The 16,110-nt window shown below is 37.7% G+C and overlaps 1 protein-coding gene across 2 annotated transcripts in view; it reads right to left on the reverse strand.

Moving 5' to 3' along the window:
- The window catches only part of LOC145686496 (small nuclear ribonucleoprotein-associated protein B-like), a 125,521-nt gene that overhangs the window by 36,209 nt on the left and 73,202 nt on the right, over positions 1-16,110 (reverse strand). The gene's annotated exons all lie outside the window — the stretch shown is intronic.

Consider the following 16,110-nt stretch of genomic DNA (forward strand, 5'->3'; position numbering starts at 1 on the left):
ATCCACTTCCCCATGTTAAGAGATAGGAGCTCGCTGCCATATGCCCAATGTTACTGCTTCCAGTGGCAACGTTCGCTGCCACTGGAAAGGTAAATCTCTCTCTTTCTTTCCGTTTTTTAATTGACTTTTTTCAGAAATGCATCAATACTGTTTTGCGCTCAAGAGCAAAGGTTTATTTTTTACTGATACACTACTTTAACACTTAAAAATATTTTTAGTATTTAAAAAAATATCCGGTTGCACAACCATGCAACATATAGTACCAGCCGCCACTGGTTGCCACCCATTAAACTTTGTCTCTGTCTTTTTGACCACACGTTACAAATGATGAGCATTGCACCGTCTATGCTATTTAAGTTAAGAGAGATCTCCAAAATGTTGATGTTAGTGATTCTGTATTGTCCTTTATTACACTGAATAATGTATGTGGTATTATGGTTTTATTTAATATCTAAATTAGAAATAGGTAATACCTTACATAGTGCAATTTAAGAAAATTCAACTTTATTTTCCGTTGGTAAGACTGCTTGTTTATATATAGGCGTGGATCCAAGGGAAGGGCTATAAGGGCTAAATCTCCCCTTAACGCTCAGGTATACACTGAATAAAACGAGCTTCAACCCTGCTTTACACTGGATAAAGAGGCAAAGTATGGTTTAGCCCCTCCCTTGATCATATCCTAGATCCGCGCATGTATATATAATATAGGCCTGATTTATATATACATATATAGGGGGCCCATTTTCATCTTTCCACGGAAATATCTCGAAAACGGTTGAACATAATTGAACTGAACAAAAACTCAAATAGGAAACACTATGGGGCGAATCGAATGGTGTCGTCGTGGTGTCCCCGATGGCAACTTTTTATGGGGGCCCAGGGCCCAACTTTGGAATTTTAAATGGAAACATGGGGTAAGTGATACCTCGTTCGATAGATCTTCTAACACTAAACAGAGTTGTGACAATGAACAGAACAGAAAGTGAAACAGGAAAATGACATAAAGCACGTCGGATGATGTCGCGGTGACCCCCAAGGCCGCCTTTCATGAGGGCCCAGGGCCCAACTTCAAAATTGTTAATGGAAAAACATAGGTCAAGTGATATCTCGTTCGATAGATATTTAAAAACTAAAAAGTGTTGTGGTAAAAGATTTTTCATATCGGTTACCGTATTCAAAATGGGCACCAAGACATGGTGCCTGTATTAGATAAAACGTCCGGTAGCACTAATATGAAAACGGTTGGAGATAAATGAACAGGAAAAAACTCGTATAGGAAATCGCAGAAGGTATTTATTATTCCACACCTCGATAATAATCCAACGGAAAAAAAGATTATTAAAGTATAAGTGAGATAATGCTAAAGAGGAAATCTAATTCTTAAAAGATTATCTTTCCGATCTCCCTTCGTAAGTAGATGAAGCAAAAATGAATGGTAAAATCTCAAATGAAAACTTTTACTTGCGATAGGTCTGAAACACTTGGGTGTACAAGTGACTGGTACAGTAATGCAGTAATGAACCAATATTGTGCAGACGACTTTTGAGCAAAACCAACATTTGTACTCGTTGTTCTAAAATTGCATTGTTCGACACATTGGTTTAGCATTTCAGTTGTTTCATTTTTGCACAAATCATTGCCTGCAATCAAAATGGAAAGTAATATTTAACAAGAATTTTATCTATTTTTTTAAAAAAAAAGACACCTATCTGTTATAAAATCACATTTAAGATAATTTGGTTGTGTAGATACAATTTGCAAAAACTAAGGTTCTCATTTGCAATTTCACCGTTCCTTCCTATCCCGCTTCACCCACTTAACGTTGGACCGATGATTTTCTAGGAATTAGATTTCATCCTTTACATTATGGCACTTTTACTCTAGGCATCTTCTCCTTTGTTGCAACATTTTCGATTCCTGGAATGATAAACATCCCCTGTGATTTCCTATAGGAGTTTTATTCTGTTCATCCGTTATTATCTTCAACCGTTTTCATATTAGTGGTACTGGACGTTTTATCTGATACAGGCACCATGTCTTGGCGGCCATTTTGAAAACGGTGACCCATATTAACAATCTTTTGTCACAACGCTGTTTAGTGTCTAAAGATCTATCAAACGAGGTATCACTTGACCCATTTTTTCGTTTAAAATTTCTAAGTTGGGCCTGGACCCCCATGAAATCCGACCCTGGGGGACACCGCGACATCATCCGATTCTCCCCGTAGATTTAATATTTGAATTTTTGTTTGGTTCATTAATGTTCAACCGTTTTCATATTAGTGCTACTGGACCTTCATCTGATGCAGGTGACATGTCTTGGGGGCTATTTTGAATAGGTGACCGATATGAAAAATATTTTGCCACGTCACTTTTTAGTTTTTAAAGACCTATCGAACGAGGTATCACTCGACCCATGTTTCCATTTAAAATTTTAAAGTTGGGACCCGGGCCCCTTTGAAGAGCGGCCCTGGGGGCACCATGACATCGCCATTCGATCTGTCCCATGGTATTTCTTATTTTACTTTTTGTTCAGTTAATTTATGTTCAACTGTTTTCGAGATATTTCCGTGGAAAGATTAAAATGGGTCACCCTATATATAATCTATTATATTATGGGATTTTGTTTCGGGAAAGGTTTGAGGAACGGGTAACAAAGATTTTTTTGTGTTGTGCTTGAGCCCTATACTTACCCCCTAAATACGACACTGTACATCAGCCAACCGTTCCCATATTATCTCATACAGCAACGAAACACATTTTGAGTAAAGGCAAAATAACTATCTATATTCGAGACGAGACCGAGACTGACCATGGTCTCGTCTCGGTCTCGTCTCGATTTATAGAGGTCCGTTTCGGTCTCGGTCTCGTCTCGGTCTCGTCTCGATTTATAGAGGTCCGTTTCGGTCTCGGTCTCGTCTCGGCATGTAAAAGTCAGTCTCGGTCTCGGTCTTGTCTCTATATATAAAAGACCGTCTCGGTACCATCCCTGCCAAAAACTACAGGAATTACACATGTAACTTATCTTTTAAAGTACGCCACCTACATTTTTTTTCTCAGTGTATATCCTCAATTGTTATAATTATGAATTTAATGAGAAAACGTTTTACAGTAATGATATTCCGTAAAAAGATGTGTGATGCATAAACATAGTCAACACAACGCACACTTTATTACAGTAATCATTGCACACAAAATGCAAAATGCTGCATAATCTTTGAAATTAAATGTTACGGGATTGCCAAACCCATGTGGTTTTTAATCAAAATAACCACTTTCGTACCTCAGATTCCTAATAATGTTTGCAAATGTGGGAAAAGAAAGCTGATTATGAATCAGTGATTGGATCTTAATTATATTATTACGGAGATGTAAATTTATGTTATAGAGAAGGACAATGTCAGAAAAATGTACAAGAACTTTTTCCATGGCCTAAAGAAGAATACATCAAGATGCTAAATCCTGTTAACCCTGCAGGAATGGTTTCTATTTTGAGATACTGTTTTGAGGTTTAACTCATACTCAAATATACTATAAATCACTTGAACAAGCATCCCGACTAGTGAGAGGCGAGGGTACTCACTTTCAATATGTACTCCGAATAGTGAAAGGCGAGGGGGCTCCCTTTCAATAAGCACCCAAAATAGTGAGAGGTGGGGGGACTCACTTTAAACAAGCACCCCGAATAGTGAGAGGTGAGGGAACTCACTTTAATCAAACATACCGTTAAAATAAGTGCAGAAAGGGGTTTCAAATTGGTCTGCAATCTTCTCGCAGTAACCCCTGTCAACTACGATTGTTCTTGGCTCACTGCAAACCATTTCAAACCAGAAGACTTTTGTAATTGTAACCACCATATTGGATCCACCATTTTGAGTTTTCTAATTTTGACGTCAGATTCTGAATCAGCTGTCCTAAAACCTCCCTGGGAGTATGTTTTCTCCTACATTAAATGATTGTTTTCTGTCTATGCTTCAAAATTTTCCCTAACGTTCAAAGGGTTACCGAGGGACCTTAAACCCGCAGCATTACCGAAAAAAATACGTGTCGATTATTTCTCGATGTTCTACAAGTCTACAAAGTATATTCAAATCGATGAGTTACACTTCCGTAAGTTCCCTTGTTAGAGACGCATTCAGTAATATAAGAATGATGCCCACAAGAATTAACTAACACAGTGACCAGGATTATTACAAGAATATTTTCGAATTCTAGAATTTACGTACAAACTGTAACAAAGTTGTAAGAGTCATTTTCTAATGTGCAATTTTTGTACTGTGTGCTCATGTTTCAATGTAATTAAGTTGTTCCTTAAAGTGTCAAATGTGCCATACATTTAAATTCATATGTTGGATCTGGTCAGTACAAAAGCCTGATCAAAAGTCCGGTTCATCTATCCGAAAAGCAATTTTAAATGTCCCAAATTGAACGTCTAAATACTTAGTCAGAAAATACATAAAATAGCTACGCGCTAAAACTCTCAGCACATCCTATTTATGTTTTTGTGTTAATATTTTTCCTTCAAAACAATTGAGATCTTATGCTTTTCCTTTCTATCGACGAATGTGATATAAAAGGAGTCTCGCTGTCGTGAGAATGTTTCTACGTCATCGTCACGCAGAAGGTAGAGGAACTGTTTGAATGGCGGGAGAGTAAATAGAAAAGGTGGATACATCCTTCTGAGCGTTTATTAACAAATGCAGCGAGCAGTTGTGGACATAGCAAACTTCGAATGACCTCTCGCCCGTTTACGAACGAGTTGTTTCTTTCCCGATAGAACTTGTTTTAAATACCCACTTCCACTCCGATAAAGCGAAGTGGAGACCAAACATACAGAGTGTCTCCCGGTTTAACGTGGCTGCCAGATTTAAGGAGTAGTGTGAAGTTTACTTGACGAATATCTGGTAACTTAAATATAAACAACTATGTAGTTTCTTTCCACATACTTTTAAATTCTTGTAGACTTATTCCTCCAAAATTGCGTGTACTTTTCTACTTTGTGCTATTATTTTACACTATAGGTGACTGAAATATTGCAACACTGTAGAGGTCCTCATAATGCCTGCAATTCTGTAGAAGAATGTTAATAGTGTGTGAGTGTGTAACATTAGATGATCCAGATATGTTATTGGTACCGGTGCCATTTACATCTTGCAGGTGATGTTGGCACCAGGATCCAATAAATATAGTATGGCACCACACGTATTTCCCAAGAAACTGTCAGAAATAGAGACATAAGAGTTTTCCCACCGCAAATATCAATAAAAGTCATGGATTTTGATCTCACTCTCGTTCTTGTATCTCTTTTAGTTTTTTATGCACATTTGGTTCCAACAAGTCGGTCTCCCAACTCGGAGCTAACAAGTACGCAAATACGCGTATACGTGTGTGTGTGTGTGTGTGTGTGTGTGTGTGTGTGTGTGTGTGTATGTGTGTTCCCGCATTCCTATCCTTGTTGGCACCTGCATATGGTTTAACACCTTACCAGTTGGGACCGGAAAAATTGTTGGGACATTTTCCGGTGCCAACAATTTTTAAGCCTACAGGAGCTTCGTGGCGACGCCCTGGGCCTCCTGGCCGAATTTCGGGAAGGTCCCAATAATTATAGAAAAATGTGAGAATCTGTGTATACCGTGTGTATGCTCTACCGAATTAGCTGCCTCCTGGTGGTCTCACACTTTAACTAAGAAACGGTGTGTAAATATGACGTACACCGCATTTATTGGCACTGCCCTGCTTACGGGATGGAGAAACGTAAGGGGAGTGGAAAGAGGAGGTGAGTCGTGCGGGGGAATAAACACACAAGCAAATTTACACAGTGCTTGTTGGTACCGACGCAACCTTGAAATTTTCGTTTGCGCAGTCGCGTCTACTCACAGTAGCCTGCCTGTCACATGACATAGTTAAAGAGCAGAAGGTGGGTTGAAATCAGGGGGAGGCATTGATCACAATTGGAGAAACGTATATGCATATATTTACAACTCGTACTTCCAGAAACGGTGGGAACAGAAACAAAGATTGTGATAAATGAATGGAAGATAGGCTAGCGTAAAACATATACACAGAGCGTTATCTTATCGGGACACAATTATTGTTTCTGTCTACACACGTAGTTCGATTTTCTGTTGCTCCATGTAAGAAGGTCTGGGACCAGTGTCTGAAGCGAAAGTTAATTTATTTGAACAAGAGCAAAAACAAATGTATTCTAAGAGGTACACTAGAATTGTCTAAGATTGAAGACTTACAAGCACATTGGCAGAGCACAGATTCATACATACCTACATACTATATGTTCCAACTTTCACACTATTTTATTTCCTTCTTTTGTCAAACAGAACTCATTAGTTTAAAAATATACACCGTGCTCATGGGTTTTCTCCGGGTACTCCCGTTTCCTCCCACTTTCTTCATTCCACCATTTCACTCATCTCTCATTATCACCGTCTCCTTTAACCTAACCGGCATAACCGTGGGACGTAAAACTTACAGATTTCATTTCATTTTTTTAAGTTTAAAAATAATAATAAACTAAATATTTATTTTAACCTTTAACAAATAAAAAAGCACAACCGTAGTTTACAGATATGTCGCATACAGATTTATTAAATTAATTCAAACATATGGAGTAGGAAACACGTAAGATGTCTGGGTTGGCAAAGGATAGGCAGCGACCGCAGCCCTTGATTGTTGGTGGGGGTGATAGGGCTACTACGTATTCTGTGAGTCTCAGTAGAAAATTAGTGTGCCTGTATCGAGCAAGCGGTCATAAAGTAAAATAAATTAACTAATTTCCAAAGAGGCCAAACTATTAAAGCTCGGATATATGGCGTTAGCGTGGTGAAAGTGGTAAGTATGCTGAGTGTCGCGAGTAACAACATTTAGGTGACGGTCAAAGTGATGAAATTCTACAAAATTTACGGGGATACCACATCCTCGAAGAGGAACAGGGGTTAAAAAATTCCTTGGTGACAGATCCCACGTACAGCTGTGCGATATTACGATATATCGATTGGTAGATATTTTTAAGTATCGAAAACTTTTAAGATCGGTGTTTTTAATATTTCAATATTTTTCAATATTTCGGTATTTTTCAGTATTACGATATTACGATTCTTCGATACTTTTAATGCTTTAATATGTCCATGTTTCACAATATGTCGATATTTTCTATTTAACCTCTTCAATCCCAGATAATTATCTGCAATCATACAAATTTATATATTTGTGTATTTGTATCGTAGGAAAAACAAATTTGTATATTTTAAAATTGGAGTGTTATAAAACATAGAAATGACGTTTTGTAAGAAGACAGTACCTAGGTATATTTATTTAAATAACCCGAACCTGCCTAATCGAAAAAATAAAAACCTGTGAATTTCAGTATATTTGTTATCTAGTGCACTATGTATATTAGAGTTGTTCAACTATCAAAGTACGAGCACAATATGTTAAAGGTGTCTACCAAAGGCGGCTTGTAAGGTAAATTACGACAGTAAAATTAAAATGATATTGCGTAAAACAAACAGATGTATTACTTTCTCGTGTTCTGACTGTTGATTACAAAAATAGAAACAGTAACATTTCTTCTCTCAGTCTGATGCGACAAAACTTTTAAGCTTTACGGACATGACTTCCCTCCAGAGCCGAGTCTGGTGTTGAAATTGTAATAGTTATTATTATTATGTCCCTTCTTTCTTCTGTATTTCATATCTGTTTTACTTTACATGCAAATCATCAGGACAGTTTCTGTTTTCTCAATACACAAAATAAAATCTTTCACTTAGCGCACTTGAAACTTTTTGATTTCGAACACCCAACCTTAGTCCATCTTTGGCAGTTTTTGTCTTCAGCTTTCTTTCTTTACATATCTGCATCACATTCATCCGTTTCTTCAGATCCTTACGCAAGAGTTGTTGGTTGATTCAGGGCTTAGCATCCTATACAGCACCGAGACTATAGGAAACATGAAATGCAGCTTAACGCGGGATCCTAACCACATGAGGTCCCACCAGAAATCGAACCCGGGTTTCACGCACTTAAGGCGCGCATACTAACCATGTAACCACTAGGGAATATGAAAGCGGAAGTCCAGTAAGTCTTTCTAAGAGTATCCGAAATTAAAATTGTATTTTCTATGGACTATCAACGAATTCACTAAATACGCTTCCACTCAATTCCCATATACCCAACGTACCAATATTTGTTCTTCCAGATCTACAAATGCTTAACTATTTAACAGTCACACCTGGAGTTGGAAACACGTCATATATCTGGGTCACCAGAGATTACGCGGCCACCACAGATCTGAGACGATGGTAGTGACGTGTTACGGGCAACTCCATACTACGTGAGGGGTAGTAGAACGTGAATGGACAGTGAGCTGAGCAGTGTTAGTGTAAAATGAGAGTTCTATTTAGTTTTCAAGGAAGGAAAATTGTTTCTCCGTCAAGTTCTGCAAGCGCGACAAAACTTACAGGCCTGTTAGGTGTGCCGCAAAGGACAGTGTCCAAAGTGATTACAACCTACAAAACTGATGGCAAATCCTTATCCGCGAAGTGAAACAGTGGATGGAACAATACCGCCGTTGACAGATCTCGCCAAGCCTTACGGCGTATTGTCACTTTGAATCATCGTCTGAGTGCGGAGCAAATAATGGAGAAACAAATAGCACCTTCCTCAACCGGCGTCGACAATCAGTCTGCCAAGTTACATGACATGAATATGACCTGACATGGATGGCCTTCATAATGGACCATGACGCTTTGGCACAATGTCAACAGTGAAACATGTCGACGGTTCTGTGTCGTTGTTGTCTCAAATATGCTGTTTTCAGTAGATTCTGTGCTGACGCATACCGGTTGTGCCAGTGCCCGTGATTATGTTGTCATTTTTGGGAATCAGGTATTTTATGGTCAAATTGTCTCCGTTATGGAACAGAAGAACACCGAGAAAACCCATTGAATACAAAGAAGTTTTTCCGTACCTGAGGTATGGGTAGGTAATGCAAAAGCTCAACCCTCCTAGCATCCTGCAGACAGAGCAAAGACATTAACACCCTGTTAGAAATCTTTACAGAAAAAAATAACTGGAGAACGAGTAATTTCGTTGAGAACTTCTACCAAAATTGTAAACCAAGTATTCCAAATCCGACTATCAACGAAGGTCATGATTTTTTGAAATTGTTCACAGCTGAGAAATTTAGAAACGAAGAAAAATGTTATTTTATAGAAAGAACTCGACTAAACAAAAAAAGATAGCAACCGTCTAATTAACGTTTGAGGAGTCCAGGGGGAAATGCGGGATGTCCACTTTTGGGCGAAATTTCGATTTTCTTGCCATTTTGTTGAGCACGCTCTGAGTTTCATTCAATATATCGAAAAGGGGGAAAGGGTTACTGTTAGTCTGCTACAGCAGTTTAAAAATCCTTTTAAAATGGAAGGAGATATCGTCATCACTTGCAGTGGAAGAAAGGGGAATTCATTTTACTCTTATTTTTCTGTCTCTTTTGTCGATAACGTTCAACTGTATTTATGTTCCAGTGTTGACTGATCATACAGCTAAATGTAGCTTCAACAATCTATTTCTTTAAAAAATAGTAAGACAAATCATCTCCCAACATTCATCTTGAACATTTCTGTTACTCTTGAGCATTTCTGTTACTCTTACAGTAGTCAAAATAAGGATTATACTTTATTCAGATGCCTTCATTGCATTGCACATGAAAGGCAGGGGTTCATTTTCTTTCAAGTGACATTCCCAGTTCGTGTCATTCCTACCTTGAACGTGATAAGAACATGAGACTGGTTAACATAAAATCAAGAGATCAAATACCAGAGGATTGGAATAAAGTAATCAAAGGCAGCAGAGTGAAAGGTACACCATATAAAAGTAAGTGAATTTACAGTTTTATAATTCGAGATTTGATATTCTTAGAATCACTGTACTTGGGAAAATGCTCATTCCACTCTAGGCCAATAATGAGCTTCGAGTAGAGAAAAGTCACCCATGTTTTGTGATACCTAGGGAGACTTATAATGGACTTTGGTTTTATTCTTTGATTCACGTACTATTAACAAATGGCCCACCACAACCAGATTTATTGGAGGGAGAATTCTTTAATCCATAAATGACTCGCGTCGGAAAGCTGGACGCTTTTACCATAAATTGTATTAATGTTGAAATATAGTACTATAACACTGCACGAGAGACCCGGGTTCGATTCCCGGTGGGAGCTCATGTGGATCGGATTCCACGTTAATCAGTAGGTCTCCGTCTCATGTAGCCTCGCTGCTGAAAGGGACGCTAAACTGAAATTCAACTCAGCAACTCAATAACACTGCAATAATGCGCAAAGGACCGCATATACTTGTTTCACTCTCCCATACTTGATATTGATTAGATGATAAAAGTACATTTCCAAGATTTTCGTTGTACATTAAGGAACTAGGTTAAATCGGTTGAGAACAGTTTGAATAGGATGCTATGACCAACATCAATTATTGGTAGGATTTACAAGATCGTTTCCTCTTTCTTAAAGGGAAGTTGCCTATCTAGGAAGAAAAATGGTAGGATCTGTATGCTTTGAATGACTTATGCAGCCTATACGCTTACGCCTTCTATACGAAACTCAGAAGAGAAGTAATTAGCGGAGTAAAGGAGAACAAAGATGTCATATTTTTAATAATATTATTTATAATTTGATAAACAATTGCCTCTTTTTTCCGTTATTTTGCCTGCAATAGACCCGTTTTTCCCAGTATATACCTCATGTCAGTTTTCTTGTATTCTTTTACTTACAATAATATACATTGAACATAAGATTTTGTAAGCTAGTTTCCAATATAATAAATAACTTGTAAACCAAATCTGAAGCATTTTCTACGACTAGTTTCCGAAATAAAATGTTTTGAACTTTAAAAATCGTTTCCTGAAAAAAATTGTAAAAATGGACACCCCCTTTTCCCCTGGACTCTTTATTTATGACAATTCAAGAAGGGACCACTCGGTAGCCTTATACAAGCTCATGCAAACGATAAGCATACCTGCGACATGAAAGCATTTGACCTATGTTTGCGCCATGAGTGACAGTATTTCTTGTCGAATGGCCTTGCCGTCTGATTGTCTTTGTATGGTGGTGCTCTAAAGCTATTTGTAGGTAGCGCGTATACGCAATAGTAGCGTTGGTTAATTTAGTTTATTCAGTAATATGAGTAATGTTTTTCGAATCCAGGTTTTCTGCATCCAAGACTGTAACGACAGTGATTTAGCTACAAGGGAACTAAAGAAGGAAACTAAAATTATCCAAAATTTTTGTGTTGGAAAAAATGCGACCGCAGCTATGCAAAACATAAAACCAAAGAGCCCATTGGGAATGAAACGAAATCTTTCACTTTTACGTGCCACAGTTATGCCGGCTAGGCTAAAGGAGGCAGTAATGGTTATGAAATGGTGTAATGAAGAAAATGGGGGAAAACTGAGGAACTCCCAGAAAACCCACGCACACGGTGTTTGTCCACCACGAAGTTTATTTGGCGTAATCAAACCAGGGATCCCACTCACAGGAGCCCATAGGGAATAATATAGAAGAAATGAAAGTAACTGGAGACAAAAATAGGTTAGGCCATCACTGCTAAACAAATTGTATTGTGGGAGAGTCGGTAGTACATGGGAGAGGAAAAGGGATAAATACAACAATTTATGATGGTATTAAAGCATGGTCGCTTACTCTGAGGGAAGAACATAGACTGAAAGTATTTGAGAACAAGATCCTGAGACGAATATTCGGACCCAAGAGGAACGGGAACGGAGAATGGCGGAAACTTCATAACGAGGAACTACATAAGTTATATGGTCTACCCAACATTGTTAGGGTCATCAAGTCTAGGAGGCTTAGGTGGGCGGGTCATGTAGCTAGAATGGAAGAAAGTAGAAACGCTTTCAAAGTCTTGACTGGAAGACCAATCGGAAAACGACCATTAGGAAGACCTAGGCGCAGATGGGAGGATAATATTAAGATGGATCTCGCAGAGATTGGAATACAAAGTAGAAACTGGATGCAGTTAGCTAAGGATAGAAGTCAGTGGAGAGCTTTTGTGAACGCGGCATTGAACCTTCGGGTTTCATAGGCCATAGAGTTAGTTAGTTAGTTTTATTAAAGCTGACAATTCGCATATCAGGACGATAAAATTGCTGAGAATCGCAACGATGAAAATTCGCTTCAAGTGGTCTACTTGAGATGGCAAACGGCTATAATGAATTATATAATACTGTAGTAGAGACAACTGTATTTCGTGTCGCAATGTGAGCACGGTACACTTTGAAACTATGAACATTCAATATTAAAACTGGTTGCAGGAGATATATATCTTTCGATTACAATAGAGGAATAAGATTAGAGGTTACATGTTCTTAGGACGCTGAATACACAACAAAAAAGTTCTATGTATTATCGTATTTGCTTTATGGAGACCAACAATGAAACCGGAAGTAGTATTCGGTTTTACTGGTTTCGCCTTTAGTGCCGAGGTAAGAGTGAAAAAAATATTATTGGGACGATGAATCGAATACAAAAACAGATTTTCGCTATGTATTTCCATTTTTGCTGTATAGAGATTAACTTTAAAACCAGAAATTGTCTACTTTGACCACTTCTTAATTAAATTGGTCAAAGACTCAATGGATCCTTGGGACCTTGATCGATCACAGAAAACCGATTCTCATACATAACTTTCAGTTTTATCTCAATGCAGATCAATACTGACACTAGCAGCAGTAGTAATTTCTTTACCATTTCCGCTTTAATAGAGAGAGAGAGTGAAGATGGTATATTTTCTTGAGATGCTCAATTAATTCTAGAAAACCGCTTGGCGCTATCTGTTACTGTGTTCTTTCTATGGTAATCAGTGTTGAAACCGTAAAATATTTATTTCCACTACTTCGGTTTTAGAAAAGCGTTAACGGAGAAAATGGAAGCCATTCTTGGAATGGCGAATCAATTCCAGAAAACCGATTCTTGATATACCTTACGGTTTTCTTCCTGTACGGAGATTGATATTGAAACGCTGACTATAGCTCTTTTCAAATGTCAAGTTAAATACCTTTGAGAAGGTTTCCTGCTCCTTTAATAGCAGTGAAGCGACGTTGTCATCATTGTGGGGCAGATGACAGACATTATATAGACACACAGAATTTCGTACTACTATGATTTTTGTCAATATCTGCCGCAGTACCTAGAAATATCGCGTATCATTGGCTACCGCTCAAGTAGGTTTTCATGTGAAAAAAGGTATAGTAATAATTTCTGGTTTTAGCAGACAGACGACAGATATATTTCCTTAACACGCTCAATCCATTCCAAAAAAACTTGTCGTTATATATTGAAGCTTTTATTCTATGGCAATTAATCTTGAAACCGGATACGGTTGTCTTCTACCACTTCCAGTTTGAATAGAGACTTATCAGAGCCGATTGAATCTATTCTTCAGCAGCATAATAGATTCCAGAAACCGCATTTTCTATATCTTACTTTCGCTCTCTATCTCTCCATCCCTCTGTGTAGATTAATATTGAAACCGGAAACAGTAGTAAAATAATACAATTTCGAATTATAGTAAAGAAATACATATTCTTTTCTTGAGAAACTGAATCGATTTCTGGAAACTATTTGTCAATATCTAGTACAGCTTTTGTTATGCTTAATTTCTACCATTTCTGTTTGAACAGCATATTAACGGAGTAAAAAGAACCCTATCTTGGGACGCTGAATCGATTAAAGAACTGGTTTTCGATATATCTTACCGTTTTTTCTATGGATATCAATACTTCAACCGGACGTAACATTAAATTTATAATGCTTTCGGTTTTACTACCATATGGATGAAGATTCTAAAATCTTTCAAAATTGAATTGATTCCCGAAAACAACATGTTCTGCAGCTCTTTTCAAGTGAGAAGTTACATGAGTGATAGCCAATGATACGAGATGTTTCCAGGTAGCTCATCTGGCATTGAGAATAATCATAGTATTGCGAAAAGTCTTGAAAAGATTTTTGATTATTACTGTTATTACTGTGTTAATTTTAAGGCGATCAATGTTGAGATTGCATAAGGTTGACTTTTACCACTTAGGACTTCAATAGTGGATTAACGGAGGATAAGATGGTGCCTATTCTTGAGACGCTGAATCGATTTTCGAAAACCACTTCTCAATATATCTCACCAGTTTTGCTCTAATCCCCGTCGACAAATGGAAGGACGGGTATAGCCATTTTGTAAAACTTCCGATATTTATGTACAGTAGAAACTCGATTAACCGTCACCCTTTTAACCGTCACTCTCTGTTATCCGTCACTGCTCCGGACAGCACTGTACTTTAAATGTGCCATAATTGACGCCGTGCGCCGTACAGAGCACGGAATAAAGTGTAAGCGAAATGGACTGAAATAGTCATGCGCCACTTCCGGTCATGCTAGTTTCCACATAAAACTTGGTACAGTACTGAAACCCTTATGGAAAAAAGCATGGACAAATACTATTCACTTGTATAAGGTTATTTATTTCTTCCAGAACCTTTTAAATCTACTTACTGTAGAGGTTTATAACGATATTTCTGTTATCCGTCTGTTTGCTTAACCGTCATGGTCCCGGTCCCGAGGGTGACGGTTAATCGAGTTTCTACTGTATGACATAGTTTGGAAGACTAAAAATTGAAACTCATTAGCTTTTAATTCAAATATCCATCTAATCGCCTTACCATTTCAACATAACTTTAGTTAAGTCTACAAGTATTATAATGCTAACTTTAGTTAAGTCTACAAGCATTATAATGCTTTTATTGTACCCATCAATTATAACATTCAAGAGACGCCCATGCTTATATGGAGTTATTCTGTGCTCATCCAGTAACGTTTTGTCTTTTATGAGGAGCTATTCTTTTACTTTGTACATTTTCATATTTCTCGATTGAGTAGCCTAGAGCTTCAGCAGTACCCGTGTCACGACGCGCTCACACATTTCCTCATTTTAGTTTTTACAGGAATGTTTCTCTTTATCATAAAATGTTAGGCCATTATGAAGCATTGGATTCAATTATTTTCAAACACAAGAATACGTAAGAAAAATGTATTTAAAATTTTTGTTGATCATTTCAGTTTGGATAAAGTTCCAGTTGCCTTTTTTATCATAACTTAATCAACTGAGGTATCAGTAGATTTAGCTTCGTATCAGTATTCTATATCACTATATCTCTCTATATTTTATATCTCTCCATCAGTATTCTATAAGTATTTATCGTTCTACTCTGTTCTATATTCTTAAACGAAAATAATAGTAAATGGTATCTATTAAGAATGCCAAATTTTTAAGTGACTTTATTAAAATTTAAGCTTCGTAAAAAAATCGCGGATTTAGAAGACAAAAATCCTCACCACCAGGAACGACATTTTGGGAGGGCATAGACGGTAATTGTCACTCCTAGTTTTTTTTTTTTTTTTTTTTTTTTTTTTTTTTTACAAATACAGACCATTTAATAAAAATCGTATTTTGGCAAGCAGTTGTTGTTGCAGGTTCTGTCACTTTTCCGTAAGAGTTTTTCGAAAGTCTGGAAGAGTACTTGGTGGAGGTATACGCTCGGCAACACGTCTCCCTAGAGCATCCCAAGCATGCTCTATGGGTTGAACTCCAGGGAATACGCTGGCTATCAGATTTAATGAATATCCTCTTCCTCAAGGAGGGCGGCCACGGCAGCTGTACGATGCGGACAAGCATTGACATTCATAAAACGAAACTTCGAACCGATAGCTCCACGCAACAAACGAACATAACGGAGAATGACATTAATGCAACAACTGGCCTCTGTTATAGTCCCTCCTTCTACGAACTGCATTTCACTGACTGTTAAATAACAAAATTGTATCTTTCGTGCCCTTACCTAGCTGAAAACGAACTCGGAGACAGATTGTCGGTTGAGAGAGAAAGTTTGGAATTTCACTATTAGCTAAGCCTAGGACTATTTTCATCATCTATTTACAAGTAGCATTAACAACGTTTCAGCTGTTGTGTGTGATCTATTGGTCTTAACGGTAAGTTCGGATACCTTATAATTAGCAACCTGT

This window comes from Thermobia domestica, chromosome 1 (genome assembly GCF_964235325.1).
Source record: "Thermobia domestica chromosome 1, izTheDome1.hap1.1, whole genome shotgun sequence".
Taxonomy (NCBI): domain Eukaryota; kingdom Metazoa; phylum Arthropoda; class Insecta; order Zygentoma; family Lepismatidae; genus Thermobia; species Thermobia domestica.